Here is a 24688-nt window from a genome sequence, read left to right as displayed (position 1 = left end):
TTACAGAACTACAGAACCTGCCCTTGGTCCACAAGCAGAGCACCGATAATTAAATTCAAGGATCCAAGGAATACTTTTATGATTAATAAGATTAATGTTGATTGCTTCTACATACTAGCTAGCTGCAATCTTTGTTGTGACTGCCAAAGAAGTCCAATCCCTTATGACTCTTTCATAAACTTCTGTGTGTGGTTTTTTCTTCTTGAAGGTTTAGTTGTTACAAATAGAAATGTGTTGTTTTTCATTTGAAGACAGGGCATTCTGACTGGAACTTTAATGATCTTTTATTTATCCACTGCTGATTTAATGTGCAGTGCATTCCTTAGCAAGATCATTAAGCACAGCATTTTATGTTCAGTCACATAAAATCAGATAAGTTTATAGTAGGAGGAAATCTTTATCTGTTAAGTGCTCTAATTGCTTCAGGTGCAAACTGAACTAAAAGAAGTGTGCAACGGCAAAGCATGCAGACTCCTACACAGTTATTATGACCATGATTTCAGTATATCAGGAGAATATTACACTGTATGCTGCATCATATAAAAACTCATATCACGTTACCAAACCACCCGATTTACATAAACCTCAAGCTGCCAGACTGTCATGACAGTAACCTCATATGTAACCCTTACACCACTGTATATATGCAGGATGGGATCTTTCTCATAAACCACAGTGGTAAAAATGTTGTGGCTATACTTTTTGATGGTGTTGCTTAGTTTGTGCAGTCAGATCCACTCTGTATAATTTGGCAACCTTTTGTCTTTCCCTGATAGCTTTAGTATCTAGATCAGAGATGGGGAAACTATGGCCCATGGGCCACATCCGGCCTGCGGGACTGTTCTGCCCGGCCCCTGAGCTCCTGGCCAGGGAGGGTAGCCCCCAGCCCCTCCCCTACTGTCCCCCCTCCCCCACAGCCTCAGCTCACCGTGCTGCCAGTGCTCTGGGTGGCAGGGCTGTGAGCTCCTGCCGGGCAGCGCAGCTGCGAGAGCCGCTGGCCTGCCCCGGTGCTCTGGACTGCGCGGCGGTGTGGCTGACTCCGGCCAGGTGGCGCAGCTGCCAGTCCTGGTGCACTGAGCGGCATGGTAAGGGGGCGGGGGGCGGGGGGGGTTGGATAAGCGGCAGGGGGTCACAGAGGCAGTCAAGGGACAGGGAGCATGGGGTGGCTGGGTAAGTGTGGGAACCCCAGGGGCCCTCTTATTTGCTTAGTTCATGGTTTTTGTTGTTGTTGTTGTTTGTTTTTTTAATATGAAAGCTTGTAATTCACCAGTTTCTTTTAACTCCCAGCCTTTTAATTTTGGGCAGAGACCATGACAGTGCTATACAGGAGGCTAAATAGACCTCTTTGACTTTAACTAATTGTGACATTTTAATCATCATATATAAAAATGATATTTATGTTTCTTGTCCTTAGATAGAACCAATGAAAGATTTCTCACAGTAGAAAACATTTTTCCCCTGGCATTTTTGGCATCAGTGTTTTCAGCAAAAGTACCTTCTCTTTGACTTTACTATCATTAAGTGGGACTGGAATGTGATTCAAGGGTATGTTGCTGAGGTGTAATCTTTGGACACTTCATAGCTGACAGGCTTCAGTGTCTGCGGTTTAGACTGTATTGTTCAAAGAGCTAAAAGAAATGCGCTTAACGCTCTGGTGATCTCAGAGAAGAATGTTTACTTAAGTTTATTTTCTTCCAATTCTTACTGCATGTGTTCTTTGAGGTGAAATTGTGTGTGTGTGTGCGTGTGTAAAGAAAAATAACATCTGTCAATAGTATCTGTCACATCAGGTTTTGGTGTACCCTTCCTCCCCCCCAACTCTGCCTGTAACACACAATGATTTAGTCTCCTGGGGACAGAAGTACTTTAGTCTAATTTCAGTGATTGGGTTAGTGTGTGGGTAGCTGGATGGCGTTGCTGGCCTATGTATGCTGGCCTATGTCAGACTAAGTAATCTGGTGGCCCCTTCTGGCCCTAAACTCTGATATTAATTTACTGATCTTACTTGTGCCATAGCTACATAAATGTTTATAAATGTACTATTTTATTTAAATAGTCTGGGCTAATTCTGTCCTCAGATATATATATTTTGCAATTCCCGCTGGCATCTATAAGAGTTCTGCGTGAGTGTGCATCTCCAAGCAGAATTTGACTTTAAATTAAGAATGAGAAACTTAATGTTTAAAAAAATGTAAAAAGGAAACAGCCAGCACTGTTCAGGAAATATGGATACACATTAACACTTGTAAAAATTAATTCTGCTGGGGAAACATGGCATAGTTTTTGTTCTGTTGTTGATTTGTTACCAAATTTGATTATTGGCAGGCAGTTGAGATGGTAGTACTTGGTAATGGTGCAAATTCAACAATAATTACAAAAATGTTCAGGAAAGTGCCCTGTAAGTAAATAATGTTGGTTTTGCTATTGGTTTTCAAGATAACAGTCACTAAAATGTGTTTGGAATTGCAGGTAGGGGAAGCAAGATAGTATTCAGAATTATGTGATTTTTTTTTTTCAGGTCTAATACTGCCTGAACTGGTCGGGCTGGAAAATATTGTTATACATCATTGGGAAGTTGGAGTTCCCAGGTTTCCAACAATGTATATTTAAAAAAAAGCCAGAGAACTTAAAACAATCACGGATCTGGTCTCCCAGCTCAGGAAACTATATGTAGGCTACTTACCAGACAGGCCAGGATGCTTCGTGGGTCAGCTCTCTGTTGTGCTAGTGTGTTCTACATTTAATTTATTTTATTTTTATTAGTGTTTACTTAGGTATAAGTCTTGCTGAACACTCCAGACTCTGTTATTTCTGCTGTTGTTGACACAATGTGGCTTGTTTCAAAACCAGACTCCAACGAGAGACTGCTGAATTGGAATTAATTTGCAAACTGGATACAATTAATTTAGGCTTGAATAAAGACTGGGAGTGGATGTGTCATTACACAAAGTAAAACTATTTCCCCATGTTTATTCCCCCCCCCCCCATCCCGTTCCTCACACGTTCTTGTCAATTGCTGGAAATGGCCCACCTTGATTATCACTACAAAAGGTCCCCCCCCACCCCCGCTCTCCTGCTGGTAATGGCTCACCTTACCTGATCGCTCTTGTTACAGTCTGTATGGTAACACCCATTGTTTCATGTACTCTGTGTATATAAAATCTCCCCACTGTAGTTTCTACTACATGCATCCGATGAAGGGAGCTGCAGCTCACGAAAGCTTATGCTCAAATAAATTTGTTAGTCTCTAAGGTGCCACAAGTCCTCTACAATTTGGCTTGCAAGTCTTTCTCCTCTTCACAAAGAGTAAAAATGTGCCTTCTCTTATGGAAGAAATGCATGGAAACTGGCTAATGTTTTGAGACATGTTATTCTATCTGTCTTTTGGCGCATCTAAAACCATTAAAGGATGGCCACTTCTGTTTGTCTATAGCACATTGGTCCTATTTTTATGGAACTGATGCAGTAAAATAAATAAATACAATTAATTAACAGACTACAAAAGGGTGCAGAAACCAAGAAAAACACCCACTGTAAGGGTATATTTGTGTTGCATAGACATATTTTGGCTTCCTGCTGCAGTGTGGAAGTAGGACATGTATTTTATTTTTAAGGCCCTGTCTTAAGTGCACAGTCTTGGTTATGTTTCTGCTCTTGAAAGTTTTTGTAAGAAAGAGATTCTAACAAAGACTTTGCACTAGTTCTGTTGAATTGAAGCAATGTCCAGACTGCAATATGTAACAGGACATTCTATTTTAGCTGAACTTAGCTTGAAATATGTAGGTTTTTTTCCTATAAATGTATGTTTATCAAGGGCTGTTGAAACTTAATTACAGAAATGCATTTGACTTCAGTATTTGTATTGAGAAAATACTGGGGACTTGGCTAATTAGTTTAAAATGTTTTTTTTTTAACTTTTCCATTGACATAAGGTTACTGAGAGCTTGTGTCCTGTTCTCTCTTCATTTCAGGTATGAGTCATGTCAGTACAGTGAAAGAGGAGGATTTATGTTTCTGAAGTGGGATTGTGTATGTGATCAAAGGATTTACATGCAGCACTCTGTGCTGTAGTTCCTTCCTGCTCCAGGAGGGACACCTGGGGTGAGTAATGGGATAATTTATAATTAACTCAGACCTTTCTTCGGGAGGCCTGTCGTCAAAACAGGAAGATATAACTCTCATGGTTTCAAATGGGAATAGAAGAAACTTCAGCTATTGCAGTCACACCCTTTAATTATAAGCACCAACCTTCAAAGTTTACTTTTCCTCTTTAGTAACAAGAGAGTTTCTATAAAGAGTGGCATGAGGTTTTGATAAATCCCATGCATTTCAGCTTTCCAACACCCTTCAGCACAGCACTCTTTGTAATTTGGGTAGCTTTTATTTGTTAAGAAATCAAAGAAGTTGAACTGACAATTTAAATTTTTCTTGAATCAGTCCTAAGAAAAAACTAATCACACTAGAGCTCAGGGTGGAGCCTAGGAGGTAGAGTTCAATCACACTTTTGCATATGCTTATGAGTAGATCAGAAAGGCTAGCACTGGTCAGGGATCTATCTGTCTTGCAGCTGGGCTACATGTGTGTGTTTTCAACTAGTTCCTGATGATATTTCCAAAAATGATCTTCTTAAGCTGTTCTGGTCTCTCTACTCCCCTCCTTCTTCATATACAAGGTTGTGAGTAGTCTTCCAATAACCATATCAGCTGCACTGGTTTAAATTTAACACTGATTATTCTTACCTCAGGCATGCACCTTAGCTAAATATGTCATTAAAAATTAAACCAGACTGCTCAAAGAGGAGTAGAGATGGGCTTGTACTCAAGTTTTGGACCCAAACTTCCCAAATTCAAATATGTTCAGTTTGGAGCATTTTCGTTTGGAGCTACGCTCTGAATACTGTGCGGTTATGATTGGTTAGGAAAGGATGGTGGGATGGTGGCAGGACAGCTGATAATTAGGGACTAGTAAAACCAAGGCCCAGCAACCCGTTGGCAGTATTGGTATATGAACTTAAACATTTTTAACGCTTATATTTATTTTGTCTTTCCTGGTTCCTCTGTAGTGCTGTTAACCATTCAGCACAGCTTTCATGTTTCTTTAGCAATTTGGATGAGTCTTTCCCATGCTCGCATTAGTACAGCCATCACCAGAACAGCTTAGGTTCAGAGAAGGCCTTTTCAACCATTGAGGGGTCAGTTTTCTTTCACACATAGGCAGAGTGAGATGCTGCTGCTTGTGTAGTACTGGCAGAAGGGAAATGATGCACCAGAAAGTATGTAAGAAAGTAAAAGAGGTGGCAGTGGTGGTATAGGTGGGGCAAGAGATGTTTGTGGAGTGGTGTTGTGGAGGAAGTCCATGAGGAGGTCTCTTGAACCAAGTGGGGGAAGGAAACTGAGTGAGGAAGCAGCTGATGGTGTGTTAGGGAAGACCAGTGGTGGCAGGGAAGCAAGTTCTGAGAAGGAGCAGGTTACAGGGGGGGAAAGGAGTAGCTTTGGAACTGGGTGAGGGGACAGGACAGGACGACAGAAGGAAATGGGTGGCAATGTTGTGTTTGTGCCTCTGGAGTTGGGTGGGTGCAGGAAAGAGGCAATGGGAGTGGGTGGCCAGCATATGTAGGTTCTCTAGAAGTAGGTGAGAGATGGAAGGATGCAGTAGTAGAGAATGGAGCGAGTGAGGAAAATTTCTATTGAACTATGTTTTGACGTTAAGTGACAACCATTTTTGTAAAATGTTTTCTGATGGGCTGTAATTGAAAGTAGGTTGCAATGAAGGTGCTTCTAGAGCTGGTGGTGGAGGGAATGTAGGAGAATAGGAGGTAGAGGAGAAGATCCAGAGATAAAGGTTTCTGCACAGGGAGGAGACAACAGAAGGATAGACGTCCTTAGGGTGTAGTGGGAGAGCAGGTTTTGCACTAGGGAAGCATGTTAGCTAATGGGAAAGAAGGGATCTGTACCAAAGAAGGTGTGAAGAGATAGGATTCAGTGTGTCTGATTTCTGCCCACCACTATATAGTAAATGGCAGAAACTATTGGATGGTGGAGAATACAATTTGGTTAATATAGTTTGTCACGTGTGCATTTAAATACCTTTCCCCAACTAGACAGTGAGAAAATCAAAATATTTTTCTATCATACCCACATGTACACAATATATCTTAATTTAGGTATGGTTAAGGCAATGGGAACTATAGTATTTTCTATATTTTTGTGTACCTTTTCAAGAGACACACCATATAATACCATCCAGGTAACCCATCACGACCTATGAAGCTACATACCCAAGCTTGAGTGATTTGAGATATTATTTGAAAATTGAGATTTGTGTGGAGCCTTGTTTAATGTTTTGTACATTTGGTGACTTTCAAAAGACTTTACAAGAATACTTAAAAAAACAATTACTAACATACAGTAAATTCCTTTACTGTTCTGCTTGATCGTGGTTGGTTTTGTTTGTTTGTTTTGTTTTTTGAGGGGAGGGGATAAGATTTAGATTTAAATTTAGTTTTACAGGATACATACTTCAGTCTAGTTTTTTTAAGTAAAGTTATTGTATTAGCTCTTTCTCCTGTTGTAGTCAATGGGGAAACTGCTATTGAATTAACGGGACCAAGACCCAGCCCATTGATTTATGAAAGGATTTTTGTTACATTATTTTAACAACTGGTTATTGAGTCCTGACTTGTGTAATTATATCAGATACGCTAATATTTGGAACTTTCTGGTCCACTGCTCATTTAACAATAACCACTTTGTGGGCATTCTGTATAGGCAGAATATCAATCGGTGAGGTATGGTATTAAGGGTATCATCAGCATGAGATTGGGGTAGCCAGAGTGGGTCATTCATGATGAATGCCAGTAAAATCTTTACATTACACCACACAATCATGTGCCACATGTTTAATTGTTTTGGGAATGTTTTAGTGAGCGCTTAAAATTTTTCAGTGGAACTACTACTAGTGTCCCTCCAGCTGCAAAGCCAGGTTCCTTAGGTGGTATGAATGCAACTATACAAGGCTTAGAGGAAAAAAAAAACTGCTACTTTTTAAAAAACAATTACCTAAATTTTTTCATCCACAAAAATGTCGTTAAAGTCAATATTTTGGAGTTTTCTAGAGCTAGAAGCAAATATCCTTTTGGGAAGCTGGGAATCTCCCTTCTACTCTGGATGTTTCCATTTCTAGCCCTTCTACTCCATAAGGATTCGATGCCCTTGTTGTTGGGTTTTAATTGCTAACCCCATAGATTCAGCTTTTAATTTTCTGGGGTTTAATCTCTTCATAAAAAAGGTAGGTAGGTAATTCTGTTAAATCTGTAAAGATGCTAACCTAGCGTCAGATGGAAGAGTATGATGAGTGATAAATGTTTCAAGCCCCTGGCCTCTTATCTCTGGTCTTGTTTTGTTTTTTGTAATCCTTCTCAAACTAAAGTGATTGAAAAGCTTTCCAGATCTGATAATTGAAAAGATTTCATGTGAAATTTTTGGCTCTTATAGCAGCATGAGATCATACAGTGTGGTATTAGCTGAATTGGTACCAGAGTTTGAAATGAAAATGAAAACATGTTAGTATTAGCCTCTCTCAGCTATTTTTCAGGACTGTGGGTAAAAAACTGGCTTGCTGGTCAACTGCTGTACATTATGACTCCATAATTTAAAAGCATAGATTTTCTTTAGTATGTGTGAAGTGTGTGTATTTCTGTTTGCAGTTAGTATGTTTAATTTACATCTATTCTGGTGACAAGTGTTTTAGGTTTGGAAATTACTTTAAAACTTAGGGCAACTAAAGAAAGTCACCACAAGAGAGGTTTTACTGAAGCTGTGTGTATTCCTAGAGTTTCTTACAAATGCAAGAGCGCATTGGGGACACAATCTTTTCTTTAAACTATTTATTAGTCTCAGGTCTTGCTCCTTGTTACTACTCTAATTAACATTTATGCACGTGCACGAGTGTACACACGGGTGCGTATAATATGTACTAATGTATTAATTATATACACATATACATGTCTAGGTTTTATCTTTCACATTAGAAATGTAAATTATATAATGCCTAAATTACAGATAAGAAAATTACGTTAAAGGAACTTTAATGTTGCAAAGTCAAGCACTCAGAAGTGCCAGAACTGAAATTGCCTAAGCAAACTTAATTCAGCCCCTTGTGTGTATGCATTATGATAGTCTTTTAATCACATGATCACAAGCTCCTATTTCATTCAGTGCACAGAATGGATAGGGCTTATTGAATGGGTAGCTATTTGATATTTTGTTTTGTCATTCAGTGTGTGGCCCTGTGTCTTATTTGCTGCACACTCTTCAAACCCTGCACTGAATGCAGAATTATTAATTTCCTCATGGAGTTTTCGTGGCGCTGATCACTGTAATATGTGAGTGCTTCACAGATAGGAATGAATTGATCTTTACAATCCCCGCCCCCCGCCCCCCCCCCCCATGAGTTAAGGTTGTTATTCCACTTTTACAGATGGGATCTGAGGCACAGCTAGAGTAATGTCAAAAGCACCTGCTGATCTTGGTGCCCAAAAAGATGCTTTGGGTCTGATTTTTTTTAAGAGTACTTTGTAAGGTATAGCACTTTATATATTCAGAGCAGACATCCCATTAACTTCAATTGACCATGAAACCGCCCTTCCTCTTCCTGCACTACCTTGCCTTATTCAGTACACACCTTCTGACTTTGCAGCAAATGAGATAGAGTTCCCACAGATAACTGCCTTATTCACTACACGTTTCTGATTTATTCTTTGGGCACTGTCCACCTGTGCAATGAATGAGACGGGGGTCCTATGGGAAAATACTATGTTATGTTAAAAATTATATCCTTATGCATACGTACAAGGGGCTGAATTAAGTTTGCATTGACAACCTAAATTCTGCCATTTCCTAAATTTTGAGATGATTTGCAACCTTAATGTTCTTTTTAATTTATTTTTTTGTATATAATTGTGAAGGTGCACCCCATAAGGCTTTATGGAAATATGCTTATGAATGTGTATATATATGACATAACTGGAATATGATTTATGCTACATATGCTATGTAACATATCTATGTAAAGGCTATGATCTACTGAATATATTCATCCTATTTGTATGCATGTGTCACTGTTGTATTTGAAGTTATGAATATTGGCTGTATACTTGTTTGAATTTAAATAGCCTTAGTAAGGGATTTGGTCAGCTTCTTTAGAAAGGAATTTGCCCAATCACTTAATGGACAGTGGATCTTGGAAGGCTCCAGTTCACATAAGAAGTCTACATGGGGGACGTTCAAGGTAGCATGTGAACCATGGCTGCTGCCTGTAAGTTCTGAGTCATGCATGGACATGTGACTTGCCCATGTGACTCCAAAATTTCATCTTGTAGCTGGGGTTCTGGAACAAAGGACAGTAACTGCTGGGGGTGTGAGTGATTGCTGGACCCAGACTAGAAGGAGACTAGTCTGTAAAAGGAAGCTTACTGGAACACCTCTGAGAGTGAGGTTTTATCTGTATTCAGTTTTCTTACTGTATTAGACATAGACTTGCGTGTTCTATTTTATTTTGCTTGGTAATTCACTTTGTTCTGTCTGTTACTACTTGGAACCACTTAAATCCTACTTTCTGTATTTAATAAAATCACTTTTTACTTATTAATTAACCCAGAGTATGTATTAATATCTGGGCGGGGGGCAAGCAGTTGTGCATATCTCTCTATCAGTGTTATATTTATGAGTTTACCCTGTATAAGCTTTATACAGGGTAAAACAGATTTATTTGGGATTTGGACCCCACTGGGAGTTGGGCATCTGAGTGTTAAAGACAGGAACACTTCTTAAGCTGCTTTCAGTTTAAGCCGACAGCTGTTAGGGGATGTGGTTCAGACTTGAGTCTGGGTTTGCAGCAGGCTAGCGGGTCTGGCTCAAACCAGGGAGGGCACTGAAGTCCCAAGCTGCCAGGGCAAGAAAGCAGGGGCAGAAGTAGTCTTGGCATATCAGTTGGCAGCCCCCAGCGGGTTTCTGTGATCCAACCAGTCACTGTAATTTCCTAGTTTCTTTTAAAGTAGAATGAAAAAACAAATTCTCTCATATTGACCCCCAGATTGGGTCATCATCAGGATTTGGACCTCTGCCACTTTAGGTAAAAGAATAACTGGTAGCAGTAGTCAATTGTTGTTACTTGAGTGGATGTGCCACTCGAATGGGATGAGACACACACTTTGCTAGCGCATGTCACAGATCTTTGCTGATAGCAAAGGAATATTGAGACTCAGAATCCTAGATTCAGCTCCAAGTTCTAGAGGAGAGTGTGCTCTCCATTTGACCCTGTCCATCCCACAAGTCTGATCCCTTCTAACCTTATCTTCTCCAGCCTGTGCCTGTCTTAGCCTCCCCCTGCTTCTCACTGGCTCCTGGCTCCACATCACCACATGAACCACTTTGTACAAGGTATGGACAGATCTAATATATTGGCATGGCCATCCATCGCTAGGGAGAGACTGGTCATTTTCTGGGCTGTACTCAGACTGACAAGAAACAAGGATAATTGAGGCATTTAAGGTGGCAGAGTAGCAGCCGTGTTAGTCTGTATCTGCAAAAAGAAAAGGAGTACTTGTGGCACCTGAGAGGCTAACAAATTTATTTGAGCATAAGCTTTTGTGACTATGTAGCTCATGAAAGCTTATGCTCAAATAAATTTGTTAGCCTCTAAGGTGCCACAAGTACTCCTCTTCTTTTTGAGGCATTTAAGTGCTCTGAGAGTTGGCCACAAACTTGTCAATAATCAATCAGGAATGGAAGATTAGATCTTGGATGATATTTGGTCACATTGTTATCAATTGATGTTTTTTTCTGAGGAATGGGCCTGCCACAGTTTCCTTTATAGCAGCTGGGATATTGCCCTCCACAGGGGAGTCACTGACAGTTTCCACCAGCTGTGGACCCAGTTCTTCCCTGTTGGCTTTCAGAAGTAGGTAGTACAGTGGGTAGCACAGGTTGTGTCATGAAGTATCTCCAGAATCTCTAGAACTTTAGTGAGCAACACTGGCCTAAACACAACCAGGGAAGGCTTCCTATCTGTATCCTCCAGAAATTGCTATGCCACCATGGAAACATTCTGAAGTAATGGTTTAAATTTTATGAGCTAAGAACTTGAGGACACGACTTGAGGGGCATTGCTACAGTGGAAGGAGAAGGGGAACAGAACCTTGTATGTTGTAGCTCTTCTACCCCTTCCTCTGGTTTTTGTCTTACAGAATGTAAACTCTTCACTAGGACCATGCCTTCCCATATGTCTATGCAACATCTTAAGCACTACTTTAATATAAACAATCGTAGATGGCATAATATATCAAGCAATATAATTACATTAACTATCTGTGACCTCCCAGGTCACATTGTAGCATTAAAGACCTTGCAAGAACCAGCTCTCTTAAAAAACAACTGCTGAACAGTCAGTGCCATTCAGATAGAAATGAACCTTTTCAGAAAAATACACTTTTGTGAAGCTTTTCAATATGGCCCCATTTTGAAAACCCTTTAGATTTGTGAATTGAAAGAATTAACTTGATTTTTTTGTTATGAATTGCTATAGATGGGTCATATTGCATTAAGGTCCTGCAATCCTTAATCACATGATTGCAGCTGGACGACTTGCGTGAGTAAGGATTACTTGTGTGAGGGAAGATTAAGGGACTGATTTCTGTTGTATCAAGCAACCCTTGTTTCTCCCTGAGTGGTACCAGCTTACCCTAGACTGCCTGCCAAGTGAACAGAGATTGGGGCAAAGCATGCATCTCAGTGGAAACTGTCACGTTTTTGTATAAATGCAGTGTAGTCTTTAAAAATCTACCTTGGAATTAATTCACTTACAAACAAAACAGGAAAAATATCAATTAAAGTTGTTTTTCTTATTTGTGTTTCTGGTTTCCCTGCCATAAACTAAATTTCATTCTGTAAAATATCTACACAGTGGTTTTTTTTAGTAGAATCTTATATACATTTACAAAATAGATTGCCAGTTTTGTCTGAGCAATAAGGCACTCTGGAGTTTGAAGTCTTAACCAGAGGTATTCTGTGAGCCTCATGCCTGACCAAGTACAGTACCTGAGGCATGTGTTACTGCTAACCTATGCCATAATTACTGTACGCATGTAGCTACAGGAATATGCACATATGGCTTTCCTAGTGTCAGCGTTCAGATGATTTGCTAACGAAGGCCAATACTCACATCAGCCATTGTCTCTTTAATCATAATAGATCACCACAACCAGGTTATAAAACTGGCATGCAAAGTTCAGCAGTAGGGCTCTGTAAACACTTTGCCTAGAATCCAACCCCTCCACCTTGAAATCAGAATGGATTCAGATCCTCTTTTATCAGTGAATATCAGCTCCACCATTTGCAAAGTTGTGATGGTGCTATGTTTAGCTGCAAAGTTGTGATGCCCGCTCCATGCCTGTCTTTGGGGACAGAGGTGTGTGTGGCCTATACTCTTCTCACTCAGACCTAAAACCAGAAGCCTCCTGCTGTGGTCTTTTGTGGGATGCTGGGTTACTTACTACATCTTCACTCCCCAACCTGTTTGTTGTACATATCTAAGGATGGTGGTGAAGGAGACAGAGGACAACCTGCTATCAGTCACTACCTCCCTGAGTGTAAAAGTGGATAATCTTTCCTCATAAACAGGAAAACAAATGTGAAGAAAGAGCCAGAGTGGTGCTCTAGTGAGCTCAGGGACAGATACCCATAATTCCTTGAAACTAGAATGTAAAGAAGAGAAGCCCTAGGACTCTTTGCCTTAATCATTCTGTAGCAGCCATGTTAAGGATTACAGGGTATCTGTGGTGCTGAGCCCAGTCTGGAAGGTGGCTGACAACTACAGTGCTTCTTTGCTATATAGTGGGAAGCGAGTGGGCAAGGTGTACTGACTCCAAAGACCCTGGAAAGGTTTGGGAGAGACAGCGTTCCATACCAGGCAGCTCTCCTGCTGGGAATAGCAGCCATCTTGGTACTGTTTGAGGACCCAAGGTAGAGCAGGGAGGGCCATATGTCCCCAGGATGGAACAAGTGGTCAGGCTCCCCTCCCCAAGACACACACAAGACATCAAAAGTAAAGTCTGACATAGCCCATGTCTTCAGGGCTAGTAGGGGTGATGGGATGTGATTCTTGGATATTACACAAGAAGTTTCCTTCCCATGGCAACTCCTGTATTGAGTTTGTGTGAACTGACCCCTGAATGCACATTTCTTACAGTCCTGTTCAATAATAGCATCTGACTGGTGGTGAAAAAGCCCACTGGTTGAAGATATGGGTGCATTAAAACACCCCAAAACTAAAATTTACTACTTAAAAAAAGCCTTTACATTAAATTGTCTGTAATTTTATTATACTGTTTTAGTGGCCCAATTGTGATCGGTTAGGCTCTTAATAAACCCTATGATAAAAAGAATAGAAACACTAGTCAGTTTGCACCCCTTTATATTGCTGTTCATGTTCCAATTATTTTGCTGTGATTATTCTTTTTAAAGTAGCCAGAAAGAGTACAACAAAGTATGGTGAGCCCTAATTTAGAAGCAAGAGCCGGTTCACACTGATAAAAGGTTTCAGAGTAACAGCCGTGTTAGTCTGTATTCGCAAAAAGAAAAGGAGTACTTGTGGCACCTTAGAGACTAACCAATTTATTTGAGCATAAGCTTTGGTGAGCTACAGCTCACTTCATCGGATGCATACATGTCTTTCCACAGATGTCTTTCCACAGTATCCATCCGATGAAGTGAGCTGTAGCTCACGAAAGCTTATGCTCAAATAAATTGGTTAGTCTCTAAGGTGCCACAAGTACTCCTTTTCTTTTTACTGATAAAAGGGTCAGCCAAGCCTCATTGGCTCTTTATTAGAATCCACTACCCACTGTGTTTTATCTTCTATGAATATTACTCTTATATTATGCTCACCATCATCTCTATGCAGATGATCGTTTAATACTTGCAAATGAGCAAAATATAATGAGCGGTGAGCTATAAAAACATTGAAAACTTATCCATATGAGGAAACAAGGGCAGTGCTGGCAAACTAATGTTAATTGTTTGTCTTAGAATAAGTGTGAATGTGTTGGATGTAAAAAGCATATTTTAGGATCTACTTTTCCATTGCCGAAATGAGTGCAACCCCTGTTCCCGCTGGGACTCCGCTTTACATACTTCAGGTAGATCAGAGACACCCGTTTCCACCCCCCCTCCCCCATTCTTGCCTATGGTGTAATCCAGTCACTTAAGGTTTGCAATTAGCATTGGCTCATTATTACTGCTGTAACTGCTGGGCATGTTAAAACTTTCCAGTGATGACGCAGGGGCAGGGAGTGCAGTAGAAGTCATAAGCAAGGCATGTGGCACGAGTCCCATGTAGTTTTGCTAAAGAAGCCCAAACCTGGTCTTTTTGTCATGAGGTTGACCCTTTACTTATGACACTTTTTATAGTAAAAATGACTTTTTCATTAAATTACATAAAAATATATGTAATACTATATACTCTATAGCAGAGTGACTAAAGGCTTTTTTGGAATAAGAGAGATCTGTCAGGTTCTGCTTTTTGCTACAGCTGCAGAATTTCTACTTAAGTGGAAAGAAAGAGAAAGAAAGACACACTTGGTAAGGGCCTACTAGATCAGCAGATAAAAGAAACATCACCAGTAATTGAGGTCTGGCTTTCTTCCTTCTTGCTCCTTTTCCCCAAAACGATGATTTTGAACTGGTTGAGCTATTAGGGTGGAAAACCTCAAAACAATTAAAAAAAAAACCAAAACTCTTTTTCAGAAATAGAGAAGTAGAAACTTGGAAAATGAACAGATTTCTGAATGGGTCACCATTTTTTCTCGGGAGTCACGATTCAGTTGTTTGGACGTCTTGATTGCTACTAAAAATGCTGCATCTGATGAAGTGAGCTGTAGCTCACAAAAGCTTATGCTCAAATAAATTTGTTAGTCTCTAAGGTGCCACAAGTCCTCCTGTTCTTTTTGCGGAAACAGACTAACACGGCTGCTACTCTGAAACCGGCCACGTTTCAGCGTTTCATGTCATGATACTCTACTATCTGTCTCTCTAAGCTGGGTGGCTGAAAACAACTGTCCATTTGATATCAATATAGAGACTGCAGGGGAATATTAATTTTAATATGATCTTTGGGATTGTCAGGACTTTATAATACAGGAGCAGTCATGAGAGCGCACTTTGGCATATCATTTTTTTCTTCATGTAATGGCATAATGTTTTTTGAAAAGACTGTGCTGCTAAGATGTATTACCAAATATGCTCTTTCCACTGGGTATCTCTCAGTACTCCACACTGGGAAAAAACGGCAGTAAGTTCATGGGGTCATGCTTGTATTGAGTCTCATGCTTCCTGTCACACTGTATTTGACCTGGAATGAGCAGATGATATGACATCATTGTGGGTGTTGCCAGCACATTCTTCTTTTTATATTAAATCTGCAAAAATATTTTCTTTTTGAAGATCCCCTTCCCCCCCATCCCCACCCACCCACACAAAGGGATCTCGTCTGGCTTTGTATACCCCATAGGTATGTCTGGTTGTTTTTGATGAGTGAGGTATTGTCCTACTGTTTACCTCTCTCAAAGGAAGTGTCTGTTGACATAGTCTGCATTTCAATCATCTTTATTATACAACACTCTGGGAAGCCTTCAGGGCAAGCCAAGTAGGCCCTAAAACACAGCTTCTTAGTCACAAAGGGAGACAGGGCTATCCAGACACCAGCCATTCATAATTCTTTATTTATAGAGATCTGTGCAATGATAATGTCAGACCTCACAGAAGACTAAGGCTGCTTATTTAGAACTGTATGTGAGGTGAGGCAGGAAGGCCTCCCAGCTGCTGTTTTTACCTGCCACAGTAGGTTAGTGGCAATAGCCTTTTTAAGAGTGAACAGTGGAGCAGAACAGCAGTGCTTTAATCCTTCAGGGACTGACTCTGCCACCCTTACTCATGCTGAGCAGTGCCTTACTCAACACAACTACCTACAGAGTATCCATTGTGAGTAGGGTTGGCAGAACTAGACCCTCAGTATGTTGCTCTCTCTCTCTTTTTCTGGCCTTGGCTATGCTACGGGTTTTCTGAATTGCTCTACCACCAGTGCCAGGAACAGTGGGCGCACTAGATTGATGGTAAGAGAATTAAAAATAACCCTTAGGGTAGACATAGTCTCCCTCTGTACCACCACACTCTTAATTAAGGACTTCCATGGAATGACCACTATTAATTTTCATCATAGCTTAATTTTTATCTACATATTTTTTATTTATTTAATTATATGAAAGTATGTGCAAAGAGAGCCATATGGCCAAAAGGTATGTAAACTATGCTTCTATTTGGATAACTGGTCCCCATGGTACATTTGAGATCTGGTGGCACTACGGATCCAGCATAGACCAGTCAGCCTAACTTCAATACCTGGAAAGATACTGGAGAAATTATTACACAATCAATTTGTAAGCACCTGGAGGATCATAGGGTTATAGGGAATGGCCAGCATTGATTTGTAAAGAATAAATTATGCCAAGCCAACTTAATTTCCTTCTTTGATAGGATTACTAACCTACTGGATGTGGGGAGGCAGTAGACATGATATACCTTGATTTTTAGTAAGGCTTTTGACACAGTTCCATATTACATTCTCATAAGCAAACTAGGGAAATGTGGTCTAGATGAAATTATTCTTAAGGTGGGTACACAACTGGTTGAAACGTCATACTCAAAATGTAGTTATCAATGGTTTCCTATAAAATTGGGAGGGTACATCGAGTTGGGTGGTGCAGGGATCGGTCCTGAGTCCGATACTACATAATATTTTCATTAATGACTTGGATAATGGAGTAGAGAGTGTGCATATAAAGTTTGCAGATAACACCAAGTTGAGAGGAGTTCCAGGCACTTTGGAGGGCAGGATTAGAATTCAAAATGATCTTGATGAATTGGTCTGAAGTCAACAAGATGAAATTCAGTAAAGACAAGTGCAAAGTACTTCACTTAGGTAGGAAAAATCAAATGCACAACTACAAAATGGGGAATAACTGTCTTAGGTGGTAGTACTGCTGAAAAAGATCTGGGATTTATAGTGGGCCACAAATGGAATATGAGTCATCAATGTGCTGAAGTTGTAAAAAAAGCTAATAAGATTCTGGGGTTTATTAATAGGAGTGTTGTATGTAAGACATGGGAAGTAATGGTCCTGCTCTGCTCAACACTGGTGAGGCCCCAGCTGGAGAACTGTGTCCAATTCTGGGCACCATAGTTTAGGAAAGATGTGGACAAATTGGAAAGAGTCCAGAGGAGAGCAACAAAAATGATAAAAGGTTTAGAAAACCTGACCTGTGCAGAAAGGTTTAAAAAAAAACGAGCATGTTTAGTCTTGAGAAAAAAAGACCTGGGAGGGGGCGGGGGGCGTGGATAGCCTTCCAATATATGAAGGGCTGTTCTAAAGATGGCGATGATCCAATATGTGAAGGGCTGAAGGCAGGACAAGAAGTAATGGGCTTAACCTGCTGCAAGGGAGATTTAAGTTAGATATTGGGGGAAAAAAACATTCTACCTATAAGGATAGTTAAGCTCTGGGATAAGTTTCCAAGGGAGATCATGGAGTTCCCATGATTGGAAGCTTTTAAACCCAAGTTGGACAAACACCTGTCAAGGATGGCGTAGGTTTACTTGGTCCTGCTACAGTGCAAGGGGCTGGACTTTATGACCTCTCAAGGTCCCTTTCAGCCCTACATCTCTCTGATTCTGTGTTACCAAGGCTGTCTATTAATATTTGCAAAAGGAGAGAGTTTTACTTCAGATTAAATTTGAGAGTCGACCAAACTTTGCCAGTAAGCAAACGGTGGAAGACATACATGACATTATGACAGTTTACTTTTTTTTTATGTACTGTTACAAGTCTATGGAATATGCAGCCTTTGCTTTGATTTGCCCATGTACCATTTTTTTTTCTTTTAGTGCTTAAAGATAAATCCTAAAATACTGCTCTGGGCATATCACATGAGAGTTAATAGAAATCTTGCTGTTTGAAGAACATCCTAGTCTTTGGCTTATGTGACCCATTGATAGTACTACAAACCTGACCAGCAGTGTTATTAAACTAAGCCTTGTTTCTCCAGTTCAGTGTATCTGCCCGACAGCTCCAAATACATTAAGCTCACCCATACTGACTGATCCTACGACCTTTCAGATCAAGAGTTGGTTTACATTGTGTTAATAGGAGGAGACAGAAAACCTGGCCCTGCCAAGATGCCTGCAGTCCCAGCACTGAGCTTTATGTTGGCTTCAGTAGTTGCTATCTGTTGGTTTTTAATGAAGAAAGCAATGAAAACTGCAGGTCATTAAGAAAAGGCTAGGATAAGAGTGAACCAATTCTCAAGTGTCTGTCATTCTCTGTGTTGCTTAGGCAGGTGCCTAATGGCTAATTATTTTAATTGATATTAGATAACTGTTCAGAGTCATACATTAATAGTGGAAGCAGCCTATGCCTTGATAGTAGGCACAGACACCAAGCGCCAAATTCAGTGTAGGTGTAAATAGTTATGCCAGTTAAATGTTGGAGCCCAGTTGTCTCCTTGTAAGATATGAGTAACTCCCTTTTAAATTACTGGAAGTTATTTGTATCCTGTGGGGAAGAATTGAATCCCAGGTGTAGCTGACCAGAAAATGGTTGTAAATAGTAAAATAGTGTAATCTGCATTGATTTAGTATTTAGTATCTGTACAAATCAACAGCTGTAATTTACATAGAGAGGAGTGTCGACACCAGGCCAAGTACGCCTTTCACTTACACCAATGTCCCCAACTGAGCTGCACCATTGTAACTTAGAGTTTAACGCACCATTTGTAATTTATATTAGTGCTTGCACTACTATGGAATTTGGCCCGGTGACTTCAATAAGAGTTGACACCAGACTGAATTTGGCCCTATGTCTGTAGACAAAAACAAAGTGGTAAAAATAAGATGTAAATCCATAGAAGGTAGAAATTAAATCCCTTTGATTTTCCCTGGTACCCTGCCTCTGAAAACATCTTTAAAATCTAGACGTTTCTAGCACTCAGCACCTAAACATCTTTATTAGCTGATTACTTGTGAATTTGTACTCCTTCAGATTGTGTAACAAAACAAATAAGAAAATCAAATCCAAGTTTAAACAAACATTTATGTAAACATGAGGTTTTGATTTCAGTACTAGTCAGTGTTATGATTGGCAAAAGCATGTTTTTTCACAGAGCTTGTGCTGTGGCCAACTGTCATGAAATTTGGTCTTTCTCTTAAAGCTCCTGCTTCTGGAGGCAAGTGATTGCCTTCCAGCTTTCACTTAAGAAGTTTCTAGCCCTAGTGTTTGTGGAGAAAAGCATGAACCCAGTGCTAAGAAAGCAAATGAGATTTTAAAAACATTTTTTGGTTCTTTTTATTTTTAAGTCAATCTCATGTTTCTTAGGCCTGGTCTACACTACTACGAGAATAGCGTAGCTGAAGTCAAAGTATCTTAGGTCAACTTACCTCGCATCCTCACGGGGTTGACTGCTGCTGCTGCCCTGTCGATTCCGCTTCCGTCTCTCGTCGTGGTGGAGTACAGGAGTTGACGGCAGAGCGATCGAGGGTTGATTTATCACGTCTACACTAGATGCGATAAATCGATCCCCGGTAGATCGATCAATAGACGTACCCTCAGGGTCTGACTCATGGTTTTGAATGCTTGGGATTGGCAATACTGAGCCTGACTAGGCTACTGCTACTCAGATTTAATAGTCCCTTACTCAACAAAGAGTCTGACTGGTATAATGCAAAGTCACTGTAGAACTGATTTCAGTGGGACTATTCACAGAGTAAAGTACTGCTCATTGTAAGGATAGCAAAATTTGGCTATTCGGTAGAAGCACCCTGATTTGGCTAGACTGGGGAAACACTAAACCAAACTCCTCCTTTCACCACACGGATCACTCTTTAGATAGCTTCCCTCTTCCCTTTCTCAGAGAAGAGTGGGGCTGGGTGGGGAGATAAAACAGCATTTTCTTGCCCTCTTGCTTGTGGCCAGTGGGGCTAAATAGGCCATTCTCTCCCTTCCCGGCACTGGCAACTGTCACCTTATTAGGTTTCTTTGCTCAGTTCCTGGTCCTCCTGATTCAGTGGGGAGCACTCCTGAGGAAGCGGATCGAGTGGAGCACATGTTGGTGTTCAGGCAGTGGCCTCATTTCACCTACTGGTGTGAGTGCTGTTCTGCAATGCTGTGGTGATCAGCTGTAAAGAACACAGTGATCCTCCCAAAAACACTAGAGGAAATCCTTTGAAATATCTCTCTAATCAGATATTTTGATGATTCTTTTTGCTTTATATGCTGACTAATAATGTCCGTCTGCTTCAGTGCATCTCAGGCTATCTGCCCTTGTGTAAACATGTATGTTCCTTCACTGTCTGTCTCTGTCTATAGCCTAAGATGAACTTGTGCGAAAGAATCATGTAGCTATAAATTGTCCTATATTGACTAATTTTATTTTGTTTTTCCTTTCGCAAAATTAAAAGGAACAAGATAAACGATACATGCATTACATCACAAAAAAGTGTACCTCATATCTATTTAACGGTGAACTAGTCCACCATGTGTTCCCTCACATTTTTGTTAAAGGTTAACAAAACTGTTTAGACAACTCTAATGGCCCTACATCAATCTGCTGTATCTAGCTGATTAATGTGACTGATTTCTGTAGTGAATTCCTTTAACCACTTCTTATTTACAGAGTGAGATGATCTTGTTTAAAGCAGCCACATGGAGTGTTCATCCATTTTGGAATGATCTCTTGACTGAAATAAATTTAGGAAACATAAATCTAGTAAACTTCTGAAAAACAATATTCTGCCAAGGGTTCGTGTGCAATTGTAATTATGGATTTTGCTATAGTAGAGTTCACCTGTCCCTTCCCCTCCAAAACAAACCCAAATTAAAAAAAAAATCTTATTTCTGCTGAGAAGTTTGTTATAACCTCAGACAAAATGTGAGAGACCACATGCCCTTTAGCCTAGTAGGAGGTGTATTGAGCTGGGAGCAAATTCTCTTCTCATCTCATCTCTATTACTTACTGAGCAGTTTACATACAAATGTTATTACTTACCTACACCTCATAAGCCTACCCTAAGGGTAAATATAATCGACCCCCTTGTAGAAATAAAGTAAATGAAAAATTATACTAGGTCACTTCAGGCAGAGGTGGGTACAGAACCCTCTCCAGTTTATCAACAGCCTAAAAATTGTATTGTGGGCACCAGAACTGGACACAGTATTCCAGAAGCAGTTACACCCGTGCCAAATACAGAGCTAAAATGATAAATTATCACTTATGTCCTGAGACATCCAGCCCCCCCAATATCTAATGACTACAAAGCCTTTCACCTCTATTTTAATCCAGCCAGCTCAGTGGGGACTGAAAGTTGTTCTCAAAATAATGAATATTTGGTAGTCCCCTTAAGAAATGAGTTTGGTGCATCCCAGTACAAATTCATTCCTGTGGTTTGCACTTCTCAACAGAGAAGCCAAGAACTACCCATAGAAAGGGTGTAAAATGAGAAGAGCAGAGTGTCAAGGACAGACAGACAGGCTTTAAAAACTACCAAAGTAAACTTGGGGCTGGTCTACACTAGAAAATTATATCGACCCAGCTACATTGCGCAGGCATATGAAAACTCCACACACCCCCAAGCGGTGTAGTTAAGCCGACTTAAGTCCTCATATGGACAGTGCTAGGTTGATGGAAAATTCTTCTGTTGACCTAGCTACTGCCCCTCAGGGAGGTGGATTTACTACAGTGATGGGAGAATCAGTCCCATTGCTATAGTGAGTGTCTGTACGGAAGTGATACAGTGGCACAGCTTTAAGCAGTAGACGGAGAGCACTCCACCAACAGAGATAATACAAGAATGGGCAGAGAGGTGGGAGGAGAACTAGCCATGTGTCTGGAAAGCCCAATGAGGATAAGGACGAGAGGATGATCAAGAGTATTAAAAGCAGCAGAGAGACCAAGAATGTTGAAGATTGAGTGGAATGCCTGACACTTGGCCAGGAAGAGGTCATGAGAGACCCTAGTGAGAGTGGTTTCAGTAGAGCAGAAACAATGGAAGTCAGATTGGAAGGGATCCAAGACCATGTTTGTTGTAGGAGAGGAAGTGAATGCATGGGCTGTAGACTGCACATACAATTAGTTTACAGATTAAAGGGGGGAATGACTCTGAGATGGGCAATAGCTGGAGTAACAGGTAGAGTTGAGGTTTTCGAGGATAGTGGACAGGGGAAGGAGCCAGAAGACAATGAGGGGTAGAGATTTGGGGAAATAGGGGCTGGTAAGTACATAGGAAGAGATGGGATCACTAGGGAAAGTAGAAGGGTTAGAGCTGGAAAGAAAGCAGGAGACATATCTCCTTCATATTTAATAGGTTACCACATAATAATGCTTTTGTCAGAGTACGTAGAAATAGCATGACAACATAAATTTTCTTTGTGGAAAATATCATATAGTAAGCAAAGAGAGACATTATTTACCTAAAAAAGCAAATGTTGCTTGTATTTTTTGTGATTTTGATGATGCAAAAAGAAATACATAAATCAGCCAAATCGGCCTGTTTCAATCATTCTTAAACTGAACTGGAGAAGCAGCACATTGCTGTGGTCCCCCTCCACCTCCGTGGGGACATAAGCCCTCCCTTTGCTTTCCTCCGCCCACTCACACCACTGCTACCACAGCAGACAGCCGGGCAGCAGGCTGATCTGTGTTGGTTACTGTGGGCCCGGTGGAGTTCACTTAGCATTGGAAAGAGACTGACACATCCAGACTTCAGGAGCAGCACTACCTAATTGTCTGGCTCCAATCCAGCTGCAGATTGACCCAATAAACTCTAATGAATCTGGATTCCTGCAGTCTGATTTGCTTCCTCTTTCTGTTACGTACTCCTTTCAGTCCACCACGAATTGAAACCTGAGTGCTGGTTTTGACAAAGGGGGGCGGGTAGGGAGAAAGGAGGGGAAGAAAGGGCAGATAACAGCCAAATGTAATCAGCATTTTATTACCATCCTTAGGAAGTGGGAATAGCTTAAAAAAAAAAAAGTAGGTTTGAGCTTGGAAAGTTAATTATGGTGAGGTTATTTGACAGGAAATTACAAAATACAAACAGACAGAAGAAACACGTTTTAAAACAGGGTAGGAAATCTCAAGTTACTTTACTGTGTATATTCAAAACCTCCAAAGCAAAGGCTGAAAATAGCAGTTTAAACAAAAGCTATCTTATCTGATAAAGGCATTTCAAGTACAAAGGGAAATTTATATATTGGGTTGACAGTCTTGAAATAAACCGATTTCTTGATAACACTGTAGATTTAATTGTGGGAAAAAAATTGGGTTCATTTGAATGACCTACCGACACAGTAAGTTTCCATGTATAAATGGACTGCATTTTATCTGTCCTTTTACATTTCTAGTCTTCTAAACAGTGTTTATCAATGTTTTCCAGAAATTGCAAAGGTAGATTTATGCATGTAGGACAAGACTGATAAATATGCGCATATATTGAAGGCGACTAAGCAGCGCAGATCCAGTTCATTTCCCATACAACTGTATGTAGACCAAGTAGTGTTACCCATATTGGGAAAGAAATGAACAGAAAATAAGTGCTTTGGGGCTTAATGTAGAATTTCTAGTACTAGTGGTGTTCTTCAGGTTTATTATTAAATTCCTTCCATTAGTAGCTTGATTTTGTCCGCCTCTTGGATTTTTGGCATGTTTTGTTCACCTTCCTTTGGTTATCTTTCCTCAGACAGTAATGCAAGGACAGCAGAACTTGCTCCTTACTATTCTGTGGGTTCTTTGTAGCCCTGCCATAGGTACCAAAGGTGCAGAGGACATCAACAAGGAACTTTTTCGGATACCTGGTCTCTCTTCTAGCTTTCCATCAAAGACAACATTCTCGTCAAAGAAAGGTGCTGATTTTCTTTGAAGGGTTAAGATTGTTCACTTTGAAGGACCCTTCTTATTATACTTCCTTAAAGATTACTTGCTAGATACTGAATAAGCATTGAATTCCATGTAGTTGTGTCCACACAGTACTATATGAAGGTATATACAATAGCTATATTGTATGGGCAGCGGGAGGGATCCCTGTGTTGCACAAATGATGTCTTAGCTTAGCTTCTGTTAAATCAGAATACATTTGATAATAGATTTTATAATACCAAGTGGTGGAACAAAATCTTGTTTGCTCTGACGAAACTGAAATAGTAGTAATGAAGTAGACGCATTAGGAGGTTTGTCGGTAGAAGTCATGTAACCGTTACTGGCACCGGCATTGTTTCATTGCCAAACTGTTTTTTCCCCATCTCCAAAGGCTGTATGTTTGTGTGTTGTTTATCATCCTCACTGACAACTGTTCAACACATGCAGATCAGGGGAAATAATACCCAGGATAAAGGCCCGTGCAAAGAATCCTGCTCACACAGCAGAAGTGGTTCAGGTCATGTGACAAGTTGCTGGCTTTGAGACTGTGGGATTAAGGCACAGAGGATTACAGAGTGAGTGCTACTACGGTAACATTATAAATGCACCAGACATATCCGTGATTCAGCAGTGCAAGATCGTGCTGCCATGGTCCCCTGAGAAATGTAAGATGAT

At 40.4% G+C, this 24688-nt stretch overlaps 1 long non-coding RNA gene across 2 annotated transcripts in view; it reads left to right on the top strand.

Annotated features, from left to right (window-relative positions):
* The window catches only part of LOC141982575 (uncharacterized), a 342639-nt gene that overhangs the window by 187418 nt on the left and 130533 nt on the right, over positions 1–24688 (top strand). For both annotated transcript variants that reach the window (XR_012638124.1, XR_012638125.1), the window contains exon 4: positions 3972–4101. This is a non-coding gene — a long non-coding RNA (uncharacterized LOC141982575). The remainder of the gene's footprint in view (positions 1–3971; positions 4102–24688) is intronic.

This window comes from Natator depressus, chromosome 2 (genome assembly GCF_965152275.1).
Source record: "Natator depressus isolate rNatDep1 chromosome 2, rNatDep2.hap1, whole genome shotgun sequence".
NCBI classification, from domain to species: Eukaryota; Metazoa; Chordata; order Testudines; family Cheloniidae; genus Natator; species Natator depressus.
The sequence above is the reverse complement of the archived record's forward strand: the minus strand, read 5'-3'. Positions and strand labels throughout refer to the sequence as shown.